The sequence below is a fragment of the Halichoerus grypus genome, chromosome 1 (genome assembly GCF_964656455.1).
Source record: "Halichoerus grypus chromosome 1, mHalGry1.hap1.1, whole genome shotgun sequence".
Lineage (NCBI taxonomy): Eukaryota > Metazoa > Chordata > Mammalia > Carnivora > Phocidae > Halichoerus > Halichoerus grypus.
Window position 1 is genome coordinate 184,764,329 of NC_135712.1, and position 21,019 is coordinate 184,785,347.

General features: G+C 39.7%; 1 long non-coding RNA gene across 1 annotated transcript in view; it reads right to left on the reverse strand.

Annotated features, from left to right (window-relative positions):
- Positions 1-21,019, reverse strand: part of LOC118536533 (uncharacterized) — a 213,194-nt gene that overhangs the window by 159,395 nt on the left and 32,780 nt on the right. The window contains exon 2 of the long non-coding RNA XR_004917728.2: positions 17,711-17,802. This is a non-coding gene — a long non-coding RNA (uncharacterized LOC118536533). The remainder of the gene's footprint in view (positions 1-17,710; positions 17,803-21,019) is intronic.

The following is a 21,019-nucleotide window of genomic DNA, read 5'->3' on the forward strand; positions in this document are numbered from 1 at the left end:
AACTTTGGTTTTCAAGAGATTTATGATCTGTAAGATTTTTAAGTTGGACTTGGAGGCCACCTTACCATTTTGACTGGATTCCTATTTAATATAAAAGTCCTGTCCATGTTTCTTGGATGAATGGTTTCACGATAAGGAATTATCCTATATTATACAGAGCAGCGTTTCTCAAAGCATAGATTCCAGGCAACAGCACCCAGTATTGGTTTTTTGTTTTGTCTGTTTTATTTTGTTTTTAACAAGAATCTTTGGTTGGTTCTGACACAAGCAGTATACATAGACCATGATTTGGGATATACTGGTTTAGAGAAAGTTGATGGATTGGTTTCTGAGAACTACAGAAATAAGTTCAAAATGAGAAAGAGTGCCAGGACCTGGGAATAGGAATTAGGGGGAATCTGTACTATGGGAATAATATTCAGGTGAATAAAGACTTGGAAGTTTGAGTTATAGTCTGGATTGCTCCAAGTTTGCATTTTCACAAATCCAAAAAGTATAAAGTCCACTTGTCAAGACTTTTAGCTTTATTAACTCAACCTCAGTCCACAAATGCCTCTACAGAACTGTGTTAATGGAAATACTGAAAAGACTGCTTTCAAGGAATATAGAGTTGTTTTAGAGGGATAAGACACATTCCTATGAAACTTTTGAATATCAGCATGGGCTAGCAGATAATTATTCATTGATGTGTACCCTAGAAATAATCAATGTAGCAGGAATTCAGAAGCAGGAGAGATCTGGTCCAGCTAGAGGACTTATTGGCAGGTCAGATCTAAGGTGAGGGAATGAATTTACTGAATTCTAAAAGGGATGAATGATATATCTAGGAAGAAGGGAGCACAACCACTGGGAGGCTTTTTGGAAATTTGTGTGGATGATTTAGATTGTCAGAAGTCAGGGGATGCTACTGGTATTTAGTGGGTGGAGTCTGGGGATGCTAGGCATCCTGTAATGTGTGAGATGGACACACAAAATAGGAAATGTTCTTGAGTCCTGTATGACTTCCAGATATCCTGCTGGACATTCATTTGGTTGAAAAACCTGCCTATGATTATCTTAGGTAGAACCCAGACTAGATAGATGATAGATGATAGATAGATAGATAGATAGATAGATAAATGGCTTAGTATCATTACATTTTCCAAGATTGCAACTACAGAGAGTAGGTTATAGTTGAATTACCTTCAGAGTTTTTCTAAGCATTGTTCACCATTTCAGAAAATTATATCACCAATGACAATACCACTGATACCATGTGAAAATTTGGGATTGAGTTTTAGTTTGAGTTTGTAGCTGTCACACTCATGGGAATTCTATGCATGTGTATGTGAATGTTCTTATTTAGTTCTCATTTCAAAATGTTCAATGGAAAGAATAGACACATTCTGTGAGTACTCTAACTTTTCTTATTAAATCCAAAATTATTTAGATGTAAGTAAGTTTAGTAAGTAGATGAAGCATCAATATGTCTTTAGCATAATCGTGCCTGAGCACTTATATTTGAAAATGTGTTAATTTATTTTATTATTAGTCCTTATTTCTTTATTTCTCTTTCGTATTATAGTGAGGTCATCATGTTAATATTTTTCCAATTGTGTGTGTGGGTTGGTTATGTTGTCAAATATTTAAAATAGGGGATGTAGAGTTTGAGAAGCATAAAAACTCCTAGATTAAGACATCAAGCCTGAGAATTACTAAGGATATGTCTCCTTAAATTCACTGGGAGTGGGGGTCAGGGGCTGGGATGGGCATGGAATGGAGGTGAACCTTTGTTCACCTTTTGATCTTACTTTCCTGGTGCCAAGATAAAGTTTGCTCAGATGCATCAATTTTTAGTCATCAATTTTAACAAGAGGTAGATAGGGTCCTTAAACATTTTTTGCAGTGTTTAAATGACTTATATCAGATACGGATGTTTACAGAATAACAGACCTGACCAAGAAAATGACTTCTTTATCAGTATTTTCAGTGGATCAAAATGTTTTCCTCATGTTCAGAAACCACAGCGTCAAAGGGGTCTCCCCTGAGATTTATCTGAATAAGCCATTTTAGTGATAAGTAAAGAACATAACCCAATAGCCTTTTTTTTCCCAGTTTATGTTCTTAAGCTCAATGGAGTTTCTTTTTCTTCTTTTTACAAACTAAGTAATGCTTCCCCCACCCCCTGACAGATGGTTGATGCTTCCCAGAACGCCATGCTTCTCCAGAAACTATTCCTCAGGCAAGTCTGAGGTCCACTTAAACCAAACTTTGGCAAGAGGGAGGAATCTTGTTTCCTCAAGGACATAATGAAATAGCAAGGCATGTGAGTAAAGTCTGTAACAGTTGGGGCTAGAAAGTGTTCATAAATGTGGTTAGAGAATCGGTGTCAGTAAATCCTAGGCCTCGTTTCCCAATATCTGAGGAGGGCAGAATGTATTGCAGGGGTTTATGGAAGTCTACCAAGAGAAAATCAACTTACTGCATTTACTTACAAAACAAACAGGTTTTCACGTCCCTTTAAGAAACAAAAGAATGAAGCCATAAAACCGATAGTGATTGGTTATGGAAACATGAGTTGTGTATTGCTGTTAGGTATCTAATAAAAGAATCATCTACACTCAGTCTCAAAGATTCCCTGATCATTATTTGAGATGAGGTTCCATCATGACGGATAAATAACCAATGCAGAGCTCATTTTATGCTGGGGCTACAGCCAGGTGCCATGTTTGCTCTTCTTGTGCCTGCAATACCTGTTAAGAAGGGGTTGCTTCTACCATAAATGGAATGCAAAAAAATCAATGAATAAAGCTGATCCATGGTGAGCATGCCGTTTTGATTGGTCGGAGAAAAACAGTCATTTTCACCTAGGAAATGCTTTTTGTAATGTGGTAAACTCAGGAATTTCTATCCTAGAGTCATTTTAGGATGGCTGCCTGCTGCTGAGTACATGAAAAAGACTAACTCACTTTGGTTTGGGTTTTGGTTTTCTAGGAAGTTCTTTTGGCATCATGTAAACATTGGCTAACATCTTCAACTGGGCAATAGTCAACAGGATGGTTATGTTTAAGAGCTTGGGCTTCGAAGGCTTAATAGACTTGGGTTGGAAACCACAGGCTTGGGAAAGTGAATGGAAGAGCAAGAGTAATGGTTAACATTATATTTTGAAAAATATTAAACATAAAATTAGAGAAAATGGTACAATAAAGTCTCATGTGCCCATCACCCAACTTCAGACAGTACCAACATTTTGAGCAAGTTGCTTAACCATGTTCTCAGCAGGAAAATAAGAATAAGAATTCTCATGTCCAAGAGATCTTATAAGGAATATAAGAGCAATAACATTTATGACTTTTCGGCATAGAGGCTCGCATAAAATAAATGCTTTGAAAAGTTTATTCACATTTAACCAAGGATATCCTGGGGGTAAAGGCATTACAACCTATGCTGAACAGAAAGTAGGATCTTTGTGCTTTTACTGGTGTTCAGAACTTCACAAAGCATACAGGCCCAAGGCATGAAATGATGAGCTCTTTCATTAAAGAAGTTACTCCAAATAGTGCAGGAATCCAGTGCTTGGCTGACTAGGGTTTTATCTCAGTGAAAGTTCCAAATGACTCGTGAATGGCAAAAAAAGCTCCTTCAGGAGATGAGACTGTCCTTGAAGTAACAATGGGTACAGTAAAATAACAAGTTTATAGCTAGACGATCTTACCCCAAGGAAAGAGTATTCTTTTTCCTTAGGTCTCTGGGCCATCAGTACTAGATGATATCACAGTTAAGAACAGTCCTGCCATTTCCTCTTGGCTATTCTCACAGGCGTTTGTGGCAGTGAGTGAAAACATTCTTTTGGAGCCAGAAATAGTTGTTGCACTCAGGGTAGAATGAGAAACTTTTTGCTGAGCTTCAGGATTCAGGATGATTAATTTGCAGAAAGCTCTTGAGGGTCAATTAGATGGGGCTCCCCTGCCTGGAGAGGCAATAGGCAAGACTAGTTTTAGAAGATGAAAAATGAGCTGGGTACCCATGCTGCTTTGCGGAACAGCTAAAAAAAATAATGCTTGGGAGAGAAAAGGTAGTTTCACACTCGATTTGTAGGGGCCATTATGACGTTCAATGGGTCAGTGGACAGGGTACACGGGTGTAGAATTTTTAAAATCCAGAACTAGTTTTTAAATTTTGTACCCCAAAGAAGTTAATTTTAAAAGGGGAGTTATATCATAGAGCGCTGCTTTTAGGTCTCAGATCTGCCACTTAAATATGTGACCTTGGGCAAATTTCTTGATCTGTGCTAGCTTTAGTTTCCTTGTCTATAAAATGGGGATGATAATTGTGTCCTTTTCATGAGGTTTTTACCGGGGTAAAAGAGCTAACACACATTAATGCCTGTACACGGCTTTTAAATACTAAAGGTAAAAGTTTACATCATCATCATGATCATTTCTACTAGTATACTCGTGAGTTAATTAGTGATGCTACAGGATGGAGAAATTTTTCTGAATGACTGACTTTTCTGTTGCCGTTAACTTGGCATTAGGTGGATGATGAACTTGATGTGAAAATCTCCATGCATTAATTTTATGGTCTCCTTGTACCAAATTGCAGAAAATACATGCATAAATCACACCTCTTCTCTTTGGCATCCAATCTGTTGACTCTACTCCTACTGTAAACAGTGAGTCAGTGCTGTATCTGGCAGGATGGGAGTTTAAAAACAACAAAGTCTCATTTTTTTTGTTTGATCCTAGCCTAGGGCCTATTACTGAGTAAGTGTTCAGAACTGATTAGTTGAATGAATGACTGAATGAATGAATGGTACACACTTTCAATGTCTATTCTGGTTCTTTTTCCTAGGGAAACATATTAGGCCATGCTTTGTTTGTTTGTTTTTTCTTATGTTTATTTTTATCTGCCTAACCCTAAACAAAGCCAACCAGTTCACATAATATATATTCTCCTTGTTTTATAACTCACCTCATTACTTGCTTTTATTTAAATAGAAGCTAACCAGTAAAAACTTGGGAATATTTAATTTTAAAAAGCAACTTCAACAAGCTCCTTTTTGGGAGAGTATAATATTGATCAAAGAAGACACAATCCCTAGTGAATGAACTTGAAAGCATAATGGATTTACAAGTTCTTTGAAGGGGCTAGTATAGAGAAGCCCAAATTCTTGAGATTTAAGGGTAACTTTTGGAAACCAATGCCATCTTGTCAGCTTACCCCTCATTATTCTTCTTTGTGTTTGCTTGGCCCACTGAAGTCACTATTTCAATGCCTTTATTGCTAAATGTTAGTTAGGCACATAAACTGAATAGTTTATCCTTTACAACCATACTTAAAGGTACATATTCTTATGCTTATTTTATCCATGAATTAAAAATGAATATCAGAGAGGTTGAGCATCTTGTCCAAGGTTACACAGCTGGTAAGTTGCAGAGCCAAGTTGGCTCAGGCACCTGGCTTTGAATTGCAAACTTAGAATTTGCTGTTGAGCAAAGACTGATTTGGGTCAGGAAAAAAAAAAAAAATTCCCACATAGACTTTCAGACAGACTCCACATCTAAGTTAAAGGACTTCTGTGGTCTTTTACTTTATATTGTCTTTGCCTTCCATTGGCCTAATCAGTCCATCTTCCCTTGATTGTCCATTCTCCAAAGGTCACTGGCCAATGAGAGAAATAAGACCAGGACCTAGGACTTTGCACTCTTGAGATCTCCTTTAATGAAAACTAGGAGACAGGATAGCCTGCTCTCCATCTTTTTTCTCTCTCTTCACCAAATTAGCTCCCAACATGGTCACCTCTACCTTCCTAAATCCAATAGACATTCCTCAGTCTTTGGTTTAGTTGACTTCTGAGCAGAGTTTGCATGATCATCTACAGCTGCCTCCCTTCCCTTGGCTCCAGGGCACAATTCTTTCTGATTTTTGTCCTAATACTCCTTGTCTCTCGTGTGTTGGCTCACCTTCTACCCAAACATTAAATGTTGGAGGTCCTATGCCCTCTCCTCTTTTTATTCTAATTTCTCTCCCTTGTGATCTCATCCACCCCCATAGTTTCATATCGCACATATTCTCAGATGACTCACAATTTTTATCTCTAGTCTTGATCTCACCACTTAACTGCAGACCCATATATTAACTGTCTACTTGCCATCTTTTGAATGCTTCAAAGGGACCTCACACTCAGCAAGTCCAAGACTGAGCTCATGATCTTCTCCTCCAGGCCAGAGTCTCTCTCGGTGAACAGTAGCACTGTCTCATTGCTCGAGTAGAAGCCAAGGAACTATTCTCTCCCTTAACCCTCATATTCATTACCAAGTCCTATTGATTTTGCCCTCCTAAATCTCCCTTGAATCTACCTGCTTATGTCTCTACTGTCATCACCCAAGTCCAAGCCACAACTATCTCTTTTCTAAACAACTGCAACATACCTTCTGACTGGTCTACTTCCACCCATGCTGGCCTCCCTACAGCGTTTTCTCCACCCTGCTGCTAGAGTGATTTTTTTCCCCCAAATATAAATTGGGTCATGTCACTCCCATGCCTAGAATCCTTCAATCATTTTCTGTTCTCCTTAGGACATAATCAGAAATCCATACCCTGGCGTATCAGATGCTGTGTAGTCTAGGGCAGTGGTTCTCAGAATATAGTCCAAGAATGCATCAACATCACCCAGGTGCGTGTTTTCAAATCTAAGGTCTTGGCTCCCACCCCAGATCCGAGATATAAGAAACCCTGGGGATGGGGTCTAGCAGACTGACTGTGTCTTAGCAAGTCCTCCAGATGATTATGATGGGTATACTCAAGTTTGAAAACCACTGCTCTAGAGCCTACCTACCCTTCTGGCTAATCTGGCTTCTTGCTTTCACCCTGCCAGCCTCTTGCAGCTTTTTTACCCCCCATTCCCTCCTATAGCACCATGTTTCTTTCTACCACAGGACCTTTACACAGCCCTTTCCTCTTTTCGAAAGCTCCTTCCTCTCCTCCTTCCCTGGTTAATGTCTACTTTTCCTTCAGGTCTTAGCTTAAGAAAGCTGATGATGACTAATTCCTCCTAATACCATATACTGCTTCTGCATAACACTTAAAGTAGTTGTATTTTTTTCTCATTTGTCTGGTTATTGATTAACATCTGTCTCCCCCACTAGACTATAAACTTCAAAGGAATTGGGACAGTATCTGGTTTTGCTTGTTATTGTCTGCAGTGTCTAGTACTAGGACAGAGCCTGTGCTCAGATGAATGAACTTTCAGTATCTGTAAACTGTTTGAGAGCACAGATTGACTGGAATTCTCATGGTCAGCTTTCAGTGCCCTCATCTTATAAAATGGGATAGCCTCATAGGTTTTCTGAGACAATTGAGTGAGTTACAGCATGAATAAAACCTAGGACAGGGCCAGGCATATAAGTCCTTGATAAGTGTTAGCTCTGATCACCATTATAATTATAACTCCACTGTTATCATTCTTCCAGTTTTCAAAAACTGACTACAACCGAACAGAGTAATTCTTAACAAGAATGTACATTTTTAAATTATAAGATAAAAATCAATGCCTGTATAATGTCTCAATTTTTTTTCTCAAAAATTATTTATCTGTCAATATATTTGTTCTAGGAAATTCTTGTTAGCCCTGTCATTGTTTTTTTAAAATTTAATTTAATTTATTTTTTTTTTATTAACATGTAATGTATTATTTGTTTCGGGGGTACAGGTCTGTGATTCATCAGTCTTACACAATTCACAGCACTCACCGTAGTACATACCCCCCACAGTGTCCATCACCCAGCCACCTCATCCCTCCCACCGCCCTCCACTCTAGCAAACCTGTTTGTTTCTTGATATTAAGAGTCTCTTGTGGTTTGTCTCCCTCTCTGGTTTCATCTTGTTTCGTTTTTCCCTCCCTTCCCCTATGATCCTCTGTCTTGTTTCTCAGATTCCTGTCATTGGTTTCTAATGCCACTCATTTATTTACTTAGGAAATAATTAGGGAGCACCCACATGTACTCACATGTACTAGACTCTGGGGCTGTGGTAGTGCCCAAGATGGGCGTGGCCCTTATAGCCTTGACAGTCAAGTGGGAAAAAGGGTATTAACCAGCCGATGGCAAACAGTTCACCCCAGTGCCGATAAATGCTATGAAGAAGTACAAGGTCCTACATATGTGTTTGAATTTAGGAGGCCAGGCTAAGTGGGGAGGGGGTTTCCACCCCAAGCTCACCTTTGGATCACAGGTTGAAGCTGCCTGTGCCCAAAGCAAATCAACCAACTGGATTGCATGGTGGCATGTGATGCAGAACAATTTAGTGAAGTTGATGTTTTTCTCCCACTCTTAATCAAACTGGTCTCCGTATACGTTAATTCTGTGTTGTTCTTACAAACAGGGTTTCCATGAAAACCAGCTACAAGGGGAACAAAAGAGAAAGGCTAGCCAGGAAGACTGCATTGTTATAACGTGTTTCCCAGGTGCTTCATATGCACACTTAGTGGTTGAGAACTATTCCCTTTTAGGCTCTCTGCCTGATTTTTCTTTGGCTGGCTCTGATTTCTTTACCACCCTAAACACCTGGGGCCAAGGCTCCTTTTCATAGCAGTTTGAAAGCAATCCTTTCTCTTTCTCTTTACTCAGTTTGGTCCAGGTCTTACTCTTTGAACAGCATCAAATATTCATTGCCTTTGACAAAGCTGGGGTTGAAGGATCCAGCATTTTCAAAAGCAGGTCTTGCCTTACCACTGGTGATCCAGTGAGCCTTTCAGCAAGACTGACTCTAAATCATCCAGGCTCAATTAGTTTATTTCAAAGAAATATCCAGGTGTTGTTTGACCTTCAAACATATGGACTGCGGGAGTAAATGAAAGACTCGCCTGTTCCCATAATGCTGAGGGAACTGGATGGGGTAATACTTTTTCATATTCTCTGAGTTTTGTAGAGGGATTATTAGGTTTGGGTTAAGTGAGTTATTTACTTTAGCAATATGCTCAGTGGTGGGCTGCATTTGCCTTGCTGAAGGAACAGCCAGGTGTGAGCTGTCACTAAGCACCAGTAAAATAGTGAGAGGTATGGAGAAGGATTGGGCCACGGAGGTAGAGTATGAGCTGTGAGACTTGGGGGAAATAGCCTAGGGCGTAATCAGAGGCAGTAGGTGGATGTCTGGCTGAGCTCTGTGTCCAGGCTTTAGCAATTCTCCACAGCAGGAGAGAATTGGCCCGGGGTCCTTTTTGCTTTTTCACTTTTTCCTACAGCACAAGGGTGGTTGTTAGCCTCAGACTCAGGTGCTTGGCTTAATACCCTAAGGTTTTCTTTGGTTTTGTTGAGGGGGCTATTTTATCCAGAATTGTCAGAGCTTTGTGCAGAGGCCATTTTTGCAGCCTTAACAGTTTCTGAGAATTGGAGCAATGTTGAAAATAATTGTCCTGTGGCCAGGAGCGTGGTTTTAGAGTTAGAAAGACCAGGTTTCAAATCATGGTTCATCTTCCTTGCTAGTTGTATGACATCAGACAAGTTACTTAACTTCTCTGAGCCTCAGTTTTCTAGGATATAAAATGGAGCTGTTAATTCTTTTTTGAGCCTTTCACAATGTATGTTTAGAAAGTATTTTAATACGCATCCAACCGAAAAGGGATTTAACGGTCAAATACATTTGGAAAATCCTTTAGACGTTTTTCCTCAGTCTTGGATTTGATAATGCATATTGTCAGATGAAAGTCTCTGAGAAGCTCTAAAGGAAACAAACCTGTTTAACTTTGTTTCATCCAAAATGTCAAAATATATTTGAGTTCATGAACTTTTTTCTTTTCTTTTATAGAATATGGGAGCGGTGTTTCATGAAACACAAATGACTTCATAGGATTGTTATAAGATTTAAGAAATTGAGATGAATCCTTCCCATCATTTCTGGCCCAGAGTAAGTACTCAGTAATGGTGAGTCTTATGGTTGTATGATTATTATTAATGAGGGGTTTGGTCTCTAAAACAGAAAACTCGAAATTTGATATACCTGATTTTGATCATAGGCACTTTATCAGTGCTTAATGGTTGGAAATGTACTGATTTCAGCTGTCAATTATGGCTACTGGTTGAAGTTCATTGAGTGCCTACCATGTGTCAGGGAGTACATCAGATACTTTAACCAAATCATCACTGTATTTAATGGGTGCAACTGCTTAACAAGGTAGGTATTATTCTTCCGTTTATACATGTCAAAGTTGAAGCTCGAGGATGACCTGTGACCTGCCCAAGTTTGTGTAGACACCCAATAGTGAAATTGGGGATTTTGCTTGGATTTGTTTGGTTCAAAGCCCTTTATTATTCTCAGTGGGAACTCTACAAATCTTTCAGGGTCTGTGAAAGCACCAGGGACCTGGGGGGAAATTTGCAGTAGTCTAATTGAAATCAAACACTTGACTAGCATGAGGCAATGCAAGACTCAATACTTTGGAAAAGCCGCATTCCAGCCCTACCAAAAATCTTTTCTGTATGGAACTTACCTTGTTCTGTCACCTCGAAGTCTTGCATTTGTTCCCTTTGCCTGAAGCACTTCTCCTGTGTCTTCTTTCTTGGCTAGCTCTCATTCCTTGTTCAGTCTGTTACCTTGTCTGTCCCCCTATCACACTGTGAGCAGGGACCAGCATTGAATCCCTAGCACATAACACATTGTATTCCATAGATATTTATTGATAAATGAATGATGTCATTTCAAAACCTATTATTTTTGCGTTAGAGTAGTGAAGAATAGGAAAATAGGATTATTTAATAAGTATCATCTCTGTCATATACAAGAGTCTCAAAACATGGTTTCATGGAGTTTTTGGCAATAAGAACGTTGAAAATTTCTGTGTAGAAAGGTGCCTGCTGTTAAACTCTAGGGAAGGCTGTTGACAATAGTGGAGACTGTTGAAAATGGCAGCCTAATTTTGGCTGAGTCTTAAAGGTATCTACAGATCAATGCATAGCTCTGCAGGTTCAGAAACTCACTTATTAACGGACCTCTATCTTGAGGGAAGGGTGACGTTTGTGATTTAGCTCAAAGAAACCAATTCACTTGAATGCTGCTCAGTTATGGTTACTGTCTGTGACTTACTGTCTGTGGTTACTTCTTTTACCAAGCTGTGTCCTGGGCATATTACATGTTACCTCTCATTTATATGGTACTTCTTTAAAGTACTGGTTATTACTTGCATTACAAATGAGAAGGCATTAGCTCTGAGAAGTTTTGCAACTTGCCAAAGACACATAGCTAGAAAGTGGCAGAGCAAGGATTTAAATTCAGGTCTAGGGGCACCTGGGTGGTTCAGTTGGTTAAGTGTCCAACTCTTAATCTCAGTGCAGGTCTTAATCTCAGGGTTGTGAGTTTAAGCCCTGCATTGGGTTCCATGCTGGGTGTGGAGCCTACTTAAAAAAATAAATAGTTAAATAAATTCAGGTATGTCTCTGAAGCACATGCCCTACTAGGGCTACCTTGTCATCTAAGATGGGAGCTTCCTTCTTCTCATGGGAGTTACATTGTTAATATAATTGGTACTGGGCATGGATGTGTAAGTTCTCTCTGAAAACTAACCTTTGTGACAGAAGGATACATAGTGACCTCAAACTATAATTCAAGGCAAATGTTGCTTTAAAGCTTTGTACACCTAGCCTTTACAGGCTACTGGGTCATCTTCCTCAATGCCAAGAACATTCTGATGGTGATAACAAGGAGCAGTGTTAATATCCAAACAACTATATTTTCCTTACTTAATTCTGAATCCATGCTTAGCCTCTGAAATCAAATTCTCCTTATGTCCCATTTCTTTGTTTGAGAGTACCTCATGTTAGGCTTGTTCTAATTCAACATTAGTTATGGATTTGCATGCAGTCACCCAGTTCTTAAGAGCCTGACTTTCTCAATGGTTGATGGATTATTTCCTGTAAAGATTTCCATAGATAATTCTTTGATGCATTTTATTTTGATCTTACCTACTTCATGGCATATCTGGAAGGCAAGGAGGAGATGGAAAAATTGATCTTCTTAAGCCCATCCTCAAAGACTGATGTATTTTCACTTACGTATTATGGTAGTGTGTTCGTGAGAGAGTTGTTGTGGTTAACACGAAAAAGTGTTGGGAAAGTAACACTAAAGCAAAGGGCATATATGTTCATTACATGGTGGAAAATCATCAACCTGATAATGGGAAACTAGAAAAGATAACCAAAGTCTGTCAGCATTTGTGGTGCTTACTCCTCACTCACAAACACCACAGGCCTCTTTGCTTTAAGCCCCTTAATGTTGGAACCTAGTGATGCTGCCAACTGGTTGTAACCATTACAGGAGCTAATGGGTGCCAAGGCCCTGGCACAGGGCAGGGCACACAGCATAAAATCAATAAGGGCTGATATCCATTCCATCCATTTCAATTCTGATGAGGTGTTCTATTCTAATTTGGCTTCCACATCCTAAAGGTATAATTGGGTACTTGAGGCTCCTTTTGATTGACTATGCAGGGGCCAGTTCCTGAAAGAGTGGGCATCCCCAGGCCTCTTTTCTATTTAAATGAAGGGACTCCTCTTTCTGCTACAGAGTTCCCCAGAAGTTCGGTCTGAGAATCAGTATATGAGATTCACTTGGGGTACTTTTTTTTTTTTTTTTTAAGTGTTCCCACCTCGTATATACCATACCTACATTTCAGAGGATGGGGTGTGGTTTTCTACAGTTTTAACAAGCTCTTCAAATGGGTCTTCTCAGCAAATTTTTAGCTTTTTAAAATGACCATCTGCAGGAGGCCAGGATTCAGAGGAGGAAGGAGCTGGAAGAAGCCTGGGAGATCAAACAGTCAGTTCATCCCCATCATTTGACAGATAAGCAAACTGAGGCATGGAAAGCACCCAAGTAGTTGAGAGAGCTCAGAGAAGACCACCCTGTAGCCTTTTTTCAGATCTTTTCTAGATGCCCAGGACAAAAATCCTTTTTCTTGACTTTCCCTTTTCCTGCCAGGAAATGGATTTGCATCGTAAGGCTGTATTTTATAAGGAAGAAACGGTAACTTCCTTAAGTCCTCCTGGCAGTGCCATCCCCCTTGAGAGTCTCAAATAGTAGCATATCAATTAACCTGTTGAGTATTCCTTTGTGATTCTCTGTTGTCTTGAGAGTAGGGCTCATGTGGCTCAGGAGCACATACCTGTGACTGTCTTCACCTCTCTACACCATCTCTCATCGCTCATGACTCCACCTGTTTGCTCTCTACTCTCCAGAAACTCTCAACTATTTTAGTTCACCAAATGAGCCATATTCTTCCTTCTGCTTTTCTTCACTATTTTTCCTAGCAAAGCTCTCTTCAATTTTTAGGTGTCAGATATCAGGTTATATCACCCCCCCACACCCCAACTGGGAACATTTCTCTGACTTCCCGAGTGTGGATGATGGAGATTTCCAGGTGCTACTTGGCATCCTGTACCCTTTTCAAATTGATTGGTAATGTATCACAATAGTTTTGTTGCTTTTTCTCCCTAATCATATTTTAAGCTCCCCCAGAACGATAACCATGTTTTCTTGGTAGTAGCACACATAGTACATAGTGCCTGGTACAAAAGAGTACTTAGTAAACTATACACTAAGTGAATGGCAGGATGATCATCAGTTTCACATACCAAAATGTTCAGGCAGATAATGGTCTGCCTAGAATAATGATAACATTAATAAATGGTAGAAGGTGAGATAGGTTAGGGCAAGCTGGGATTGATCATGAAAGGCTTTGGTTTTGAGTGAATGATAAAGATTTGCTGATGGAGGTGTGTGAAGAAGATGCCTGTGGAAGCCTCAAGGAGCAGGGGTGGGAGTCAGAAGAGGCTAGAAACTACACGAAGATTATGATGTGGTTCCAGTAGTCCAACTCACGGCAATGAGGGTCAGAAGCAGGATGGTGACGCAGCAATGAGGAGAAATGAACAAATCCCAGAAATGCTACCATGAAAGAATCAAGAGTGCTTCATAGAAGATAGTGTAAGGTTGTTCCTAGGGGTATCTTTCTTCTTTCACTGGTTCATTAATTTATTAACTCAACAAACATTGATTGAGGTATGAAGCACTGGGGTTACAACAGTGAATAAAACAGGCATGCTCTTTGCTATTCTGTAAGTGAATGAGACAGATAAGTAAACAGACCCAAGAAGGGGTGCCTACCTAATATAACCAGTGGGTAATGAACCTCATGAATGAAACTGAATACTGTATGTAAAACATATGACACGGTGCTTGATATACAGTAAAAGCTCAATAAATATTTTCACGTCCCTCTCCTGAGTGCCTGTTACCTACCAAATTCTATGTCCTGGGCTTTGCATGTATTAACTTCTCCTTACAACCAACCTTTTTTTTTTTTTTTAAGATTTTTTATTTATTTGACAGAGAGACAGCGAGAGAGGGAACACAAGCAGGGGGAGTGGGAGAGGGAGAAGCAGACTTCCCACTGAACAGGGAGCCCGATGTGGGGCTCAATCCCAGGACCCTGGCATCATGACCTGAGCAGAAGGCAGACGCTTAACGACTGAGCCACCCAGGTGCTCCTCCTTATAGCCATCTTGCAAGAAGCTATGATTGTCCTTTTTTTTTTTCAGATAAAGAATCAGCTAAAGGAAGTTAATCAGTTTCCCCCAATTCCCAGAGGTAGAGAGCAGAAAACTCTAGGTATGCCCAGCCCCCAAATTCCATTCTCTTTCCATTATCACAATGTAGTTGTTGCTAAGCAGTAGTGTTATGGCAGTCTGCTTTGTGGTGAGTCTGGTAGGCTTTAGGCTTATCCATTCAAGGAGCTGAAAGAGCTAGCAAGTGTCAAGCAAATGGCAACAATTACATATGGCCCAGTTACCCACATCCAGGTATGTTCAACTCTGGTCATTCCCTACCTTCCAATGAACATCTTTGAATTGGGAGGAAATTTGCATATAGTGACATTTTAGCAACTCTTTCAGGAAAGTGTTTATTTCTCTGTAGTCTAAATCTTAAGACTACAGAGAAAGCACTTAACGGTATTGCTCAACTAAAATTCTGGATGTTCACAGTGGTAGGATAGATTATAAGTTTTGCAGATCTGGTTGAAGTCATTTTTTTTGCCACTTACTAGACTATGACATTGAACACACCACTTAATGCCCTCTAAGCTATGTTCTCATTACTTATAAATGAGGAAGAAATAGGAAGATAATAATAACACCTATCTAATAGAGTATATTTGGGATTGAATTAGTAAAAGTAAGTAAAATGTGTTCTTAACTGGTGGTAACTTTGCTTTCTCAGGAGGTACTTAGCAGTGCTTGGAGACATTTTTGTTTGTTACAACTGGGGGAGTGCTACTGGAATCTACTGAGTAGTGACTAAGGATGCTCTGAAACACCCTACAATGCATAGATAGTCCCCTCAGCAAAGAATTATTCAGCCTAAAATGTTAATAGCTGCCGAGGTTATAAAACCTTGGTCTATATCCCAGGACCTACTGTGTAGCAATATAAAAACAAAAAACAAACCTCCTAAAATCATCCAGGAATATGGAACCCTTGGAAAATCTCTTTGGAAGCACGGAGATCTATGACACTCAGATGAAAATACATCTGAGGTATTGATTAAATATTTCATTTTTCATCTAAATATTTTAAAGTCATGAAACAGATACTCCAGGGGCACCTGGGTGGCTCAGTCGGTTAAGCGTCTGCCTTCGGCTCAGGTCATGATTCCAGGGTCCTGGGATCGAGCCCCGCATCGGGCTCCCTGCTCAGCAAGGAGCCTGCTTCTCCCTCTCTCTCTGCTGCTCCCCCTGCTTGTGCTCTCTCTCTCTCTCTCTGTCAAATAAATAAATTAAAAAATCTAAAAAAAAAAAAAAAGAAACAGATACTCCATTCTGCGATTAGGGGTACACGATATGGAGGTTCTTTGTCCATTGTTTAGGAGTTTCCCAAGGCTGAATTTGCATTTGATTGCAAGCTCTGTTTTTTCGTTTCAGGAGTGGCTTACTCTACAACATTACTTTTGGAAAGGGAGGTTTATTTGTTTTTAAGTATTCTTTTTGTAACTTAAAAGCATCTTGAATTATTAAACCAGTTATTTTCCAGGCCTGTAAATGTTTTCAGCATGTTGTTTAAATTTCCCTGAGTCAGCACATAGTATTGCATGTTGGAAGACCTCAGTCAAAACCATTTCCTTAAGATGTTGGTATTTTTCTTTGGGGTTGTGATGTTTGGGGTGTGCATTCTAACAAGAGAGCATGTTTTTCTCCCAAACCCCCACATTCATGGCTGTGGTGGGAATTCTGCTCAGGACAAAGGTGTCTGCACCACAATTTCAGACTAAAGAAAAGAATAAAGAAGAGGATCACAAGTGATCATTTAATGCTTTCCCCTGATGTTGGACTCTTGCTTACTTATAGCCAGGAGTCAAACCATAAGGTAAACCCTCCAACCCACATTTTATGAGAGACAATAAGAGAGTACTTGGAGTTACTACTAAAAGATTCTTTTTTTGTGCTTCGAAGCCAAATGCTTTTACAAGAGGCAGAAAAAGGAAAAAAAAAAAAAAAAGAAAACCAACAACACCCGAGTCAAATTGATGAAAACCAGTCAAAATATGGCCTTGTTGTGGCTGATACAGCTATCCTGGCTGGTCCCAAAACACAGAAGGCTTCTTCAGGCATGGCTCTCAACACTGATTGAACTAGATTTCTGTGTCAACTGCTTGAAAGCTGCAGTCCTGCACCCACATATTTCCTGAGTGTATTCTCGAAAATTATCAGACCTGTTTTGTTCATTACCAGGAGCCTGAAAAATGACCTGCAAACATGGTGGCAAGGCTTTCTTCAGCCAATATAGGCTGACTTTTAAACAAATGTCCTCAAAGCTTGTGAATACATCATGTAGGGGCTCGGGCCTTGGGGCAAGTCTCCTTCATAATAACTCCCTGGAAATCTCCACTGACCCCTGAGGATGGATAGCCTCCCACCTAAATCTGCTCACTTAATAAGCCCTCAGAGCATATGGTTCGTTGTCAAGGAGCAAATGTGTTCACTCTTAGTTTTTATTTTAAACGATATTTATTGATACAGAGGCCAGAGAAAGAAACGTTTTCCCTCTTCATGTCAAGAGATCTGAATTCTGCGTCATGAAATCATGAGATTGTACCCTGTAAGGATTGAAAAGGACATAGCTCATCACCCGACTCAGTTTAACGGAGAGGCTCCTAAGATCCCCAAGCTCGTTACGCCTGAATGGGGAATGACAGAGCCCCAGCCAGAGGTCTCTGTGCTATAATACATGTGGCAGTGGAGGTCTTACTTTTGTTAACTCTTCTCTTTGTTGTGTTCAGCTAGGACTAGACTGCTCAGCTCTTATTTCTCCTGATATTGCTAACAGTTCATTTATAACCCCTACCCCCTTCTCCGCATCTGACTTTGAAGAACTTGAGTTCACCCCCTTCTCCGCATCTGACTTTGAAGAACCTGAGTTCACCCCCTTCTCCGCATCTGACTTTGAAGAACCTGAGTTCACCCCCTTCTCCGCATCTGACTTTGAAGAACCTGAGTTCACCCCCTTCTCCGCATCTGACTTTGAAGAACCTGAGTTCACCCCCTTCTCCGCATCTGACTTTGAAGAACCTGAGTTCACCCCCTTCTCCGCATCTGACTTTGAAGAACCTGAGTTCACCCCCTTCTCCGCATCTGACTTTGAAGAACCTGAGTTCATTTAGGCTTCGATTAGTGGTAATTACTTACCTGTCAGACCCCAGCTGGACTGCATCACCAAAGCTGAGTCACACAGTGTTGCTTCCAGTGACTGCTTCCAAACAATTAAATCAGAGAAGCACCTGTGTAAATATGTAATACTTGGCGATAAGAAAATGATTAGGTCGGGGCGCCTGGGTGGCTCAGTCGTTAAGCATCTGCCTTCGGCTCAGGTCATGATCCCAGGGTCCTGGGATCGAGCCCCACATCGGGCTCCCTGCTCGGCGGAGAGCCTGCTTCTCCCTCTCCCACTCCCCCTGCTTGTGTTCCCTCTCTCGCTGTCTCTCTCTCCATCAAATAAATAAATAAAATCTTTTAAAAAAAAAAGAAAGAAAATGATTAGGCAACAGGAACTGAGCTGAACTAGTGAAAAATAGTGAATATTTTCCCCCTGGAGGCTTTTCACATATGCCTTTAAGCATTTCCAATCTCAAGAAGAAGGTCAGGTTATTTTCCCACCCCTCCTACACCTTGTTTGTTCGGAAAATATAGCTAATCTGATATCACCAGATTTGATTTGTTTGCAAACATTAAAATTTTAAGGAAACCATCTCATGTGTAAGCTGAAAGAGAAGTTGAAATCGGGTGACAGACTAACCGGTAATTTTCTTTTCTAAAGCCAAACTGTCTATCTCAATAGGGAAGCTGACAATTGAAACTCATCTTGGATAATGATATCTGTTCTTATTGGTATTTAGGGCTTCTGTGATGAGATTCAAAGTGCAGGATAGGGGAAAGAATGAGAGTTTTTGTCAACAGAGCGGGAGATGAATCCCAACATTACCACCCAGTAGAGCCGTGTGGCTTTTAACATGTTTTGAACCTCAGGTTCTAAATCTGTAAAAAGGACATAATTCCTAACCTGCCATGCCATATGCCACATGTAAAGTGCCATTCTCGGTGCCTGCTTAGCAAACATTCACTGTGCTCCACTCCATGATAATAGACTGAAAAATCCATGATCTTTGACCAGTTCACCATTTAGTAGTCCATAGTTAAAACTGTTGGTGATTTTTGTAAAGATTTTATTTATTTATTTGTGTGTGTGTGAGAGAGAGAGAGAGCAAGCAGGGGGGAGCTGCAGGCAGAGTGAAAAGCAGACTCCCCACTGAGCAAGGAGCCCGATGCGAGACTCGATCCCAGGACCCCGGGATCATGAAGGCAGATGTTTAACCAACTGAGCCACCCAGGCGTCCCTGATTTTTTTAAAGTTGTTTTTCGATGAAGATCATTTTTTTTTTCAGCAATAAGAGGTACCAGAAAGTGCTTTTAAAATTTCTTTCTTATATTTCAAAAGATACCCTGCCCTGCTTTTGGAATTCATGTAGACTAACTATAAGTGAAATCTGTTCAGTTCTACAATTGGGCATGGAAAGATATTGACCCTTCCTGCCCATCAATTGTTTGCTGTTTCATTTGACCTGGCTGATATTTTTAGCTGAAGGACATCCACAGGTGGTTTCTCATGGACCCACTCCTGTTGTGTTCCTTGTGCAGTTAAGGATATCATTTTGTGCAAAGCTCAAACCTGTGTCATCTCTTCCCAAGCAGGTTAAGTATTGTTTGTGCTTCAGTTTCTTCAATTGCAAAATGATGATAACTAATGCATAAGATTATTCAGAGAATTCAGTGAGTAACTATAGAGAACTTAGAACAGTGACTTGGACAGAGAAAAAATTGTAGATGTGGTTGCTATCGTTACTGGGACTAATGTAGGCAGCTAGCAATAGAGTTGGTTGAAAGAGCTAGTGTGCATAACAGAGTGTTCAAACCCTCAGTCCAATCTTCCCAAGTCAAAAAGATCCCTGTTAAAAATTTCATCTTCTTTCATAAAAGTCATTCTTAATTTCATTAAGTTTGAATACAATGTTTTATTTGTGGTTTCTGAATTAGACAATAAAAAGTAAGAAAGCCTTCTTTGGAATATTACTAATTATTCATAGAGGCAGGTCTAATTGTCTTTGGACCTTGAGTCTAATTGAGATAGTCACTAGTTTTTAAAATCTGCATTCACTGTCTGACATTAAGTTGATATACTTATGAGGGTAAGTAAGGGGCTAAATAGCAAAAGGTTGTAAAAAGTCAAAGTTTATTTACTATTACTTTTAAAGTAAACATTTTGAAATAGGCATATGGAATGTTTGAGGATATAGACATATCTCATTCTGCTGCACTAAGAATTGAAGTTACTCAAAGTTACCTGATCACTTTGTGGGTCTGGTGTCCTCATCTATTTTTGATGAAACCTTTGTTAGTTTATAGAGGTGTTTTGCTACTATAAAAAGTGAGCCTCCTGAATACACCCACAATTCCTGAAGCCAAAAGATACACTTAAGCTGTGACAGCAGAGGTAATATAGATTTGTAAGAGGCTGTGAAAGGAGTTATAAATGCAAAATTTAAAGGTAAGAAGGATTACTTTACTTGGGGTACATCTTTCCCCTTCCTAATCTGTTAAGCAATTGATTAGTGTTAAATGAAAAGATGTGGTGGGGTGACTTCCTTTAGAATAGGAAGAGGACTTTGAATTATTAAGCTGCCTACACATCTTAAAAATAAATTTACTCTGAAATTCCCATTAGATCTCACTGAATTCACTGAGCAATATGGCCTCCCTGTTTTGTTTAACAGCTCTATATTCCTAGGGTGTTAACTCATTGTGTTAGAGCGAGCTTTAATGTGCTTCTTCCCTGAGGCCTTATCACTTATCTAGAATGTTGATTAACTCTGTACATCGATATACCATGGTCCAATTGAGTAGCTCTATGATAAGCATCTCAACAATAACACCATAAAATCTAAGAGGGAAATAGATGGTGCACTGATAAATAGAAGTGCATGCATTGAATTCTAAAAATATATTTTCCCCTTCTGCAATTTCAAAGCCACAGTTTAAATACCCAAAGTCCCTTCCATAAGTGTATCAATGTATAAATCTCTAAATTTGCTGTATTTTTAGTAAACATTCAGTTTTTCTAGGAAGTTAAATCATTCTAATGCTACATTTTTGGTCACTTATTTATAATTAACCTTAAATATTTTTCATCTGGTTTAAATATTCTGCCAGCACCTCTTACACCTGACTTCCCGGTCAGTTCCCATTTAAATTTCTGCAGCTGCAAATCCTCAGGCAGCTATTGATTCTGCATCTCCTTGCTAAAGGTTACTAACTTCATCAACAGTAATCCTATAAATTACATCTGTTAAAATTCTCTTATTGTTGTTAGCTGACACTGTACTTTTGTTCTCTGGCTGTTCAGTGTTGCTGATATTCGTTATGTCCATCACTCTACAAAGACTA